We start from the raw sequence: 1,595 nt of genomic DNA on the forward strand, positions 1-1,595 counted from the left end.
TGAGAAAGAAAAGGAATGAGAACGACGAGGAAAAAAGTAAGGCATGAATGAAAGGAGAAAGAAACGTAGTAGAGGAAAATATAAGAAATGAAAGAAATATCCACCAGAAAAAATCGAAAAAAGGTAAGTATAGTAGAATGAGAAAAGGAAAGGATGAAAAAATGTAAGGAAGAAAAGAGAAAGAATGAAAATGAAAAGGATGATAAAGGAAAGGAGGAAAGAAGAAAAGAAAGGGTAATAATGTATAAGGAAGAAAAAGAAATAACGAAAATGAGAAGGATGATAAAGGAAAGGAGTAAAGAAGAAAAGGAGACATTTCTGGAGGGACAAGGTGAAGGACTGAACTGGGTACACCTGTAGGAGTGCCAGGCTGCTCCCAACTTACCTCATCTTGTCTCCTACCTCTCTTGTAGCTTGTGATGATGTAAAATAGTTGTGACTTTGATGCAATGTACCCAGTGGTGGTGGAGGTGACAGTGATGGTGATGATGATGATGGTGACTGTGATGTACATTATCTATCTATCTATCTATCTATTGCCAGACGCCATAATCCTGTAAGGAGTGGCCATTTGACTTTGAGTTATTTGTTTTACGTGGAGGGGCACTAACCCTCCACAAACCCACTTGTTGACACGTAGGGAGCACGTATGGGTTGGTTATATGGTTACCACCTAGCGTTGTAAATGGTTTCTTGGCATACAGGAAACCATTTGGCTTGTCACTCACTGTAAAGCCACCTGGTAAAGGAAAGAAAAGCAATAAGAAGTGACAGGAAAGATGGGAGAAATAGGAAGAGAGGAGGGCAGGCACAGAAAAAGAATGATAAAGGCAAAGGAAGAAGTAGGCAGCACTACATCAAGTGAGTGGATGATGGTCGCCACCACCTACCACCAAGGATTAGATATGATGAGAATAATGTTAACTGAATTGATGATGATGATGTAGATTAGATATGATGAGAATATGTTAACTGAATTGATGATGATGGTGATGATGATGTAGATTAGACATGATGAGAATATGTTAACTGAATTGATGATGATGATTATGATGATGATGTACATTAGACATGATGAGAACATGTTAACTGAACTAGTGATGATGATGATGATGATGAAGATTAGATATGATGAGAATAATGTTAACTGAATTGATGATGATGATGTAGATTAGATATGATGAGAATATGTTAACTGAATTGATGATGATGGTGATGTTTTAGATTAGATTTAATGAAAATAATGCTAATTGGATTGGTAATGATGATGGTGATAATGATGATGATGTAGGGTAGGTGAGTGCTAGTGATGATAACCTTACATCACATCGCTTCCTACCTCTCCTGAAGCTTGTGATGCTGTAATGTACCGGAGAAGAAAGAACGAAAATCAGGAAAAGAAATACAGAAGGGGAGAAGGAAAGAAAAATCTAAAGGCGAAAAGAAGAATGTTTGGAGAGAGGAGAAAAGAATAATATAATGGGAGTTTGAAGACAGTAAAATGAGGAGAGAGAGGAAAGACGAAAGAAAAGTGTCAGGAAAGAATGTACATGAGAAAGAGAACCAAAGGAAAAAGACTGAACAAGACATGTGAA

The sequence above is a fragment of the Coenobita brevimanus genome, unplaced genomic scaffold (assembly GCF_032717465.1).
Source record: "Coenobita brevimanus isolate Jiangsu-jjx unplaced genomic scaffold, ASM3271746v2 jjx.HiC_scaffold_1855, whole genome shotgun sequence".
Taxonomy (NCBI): Eukaryota; Metazoa; Arthropoda; class Malacostraca; order Decapoda; family Coenobitidae; genus Coenobita; species Coenobita brevimanus.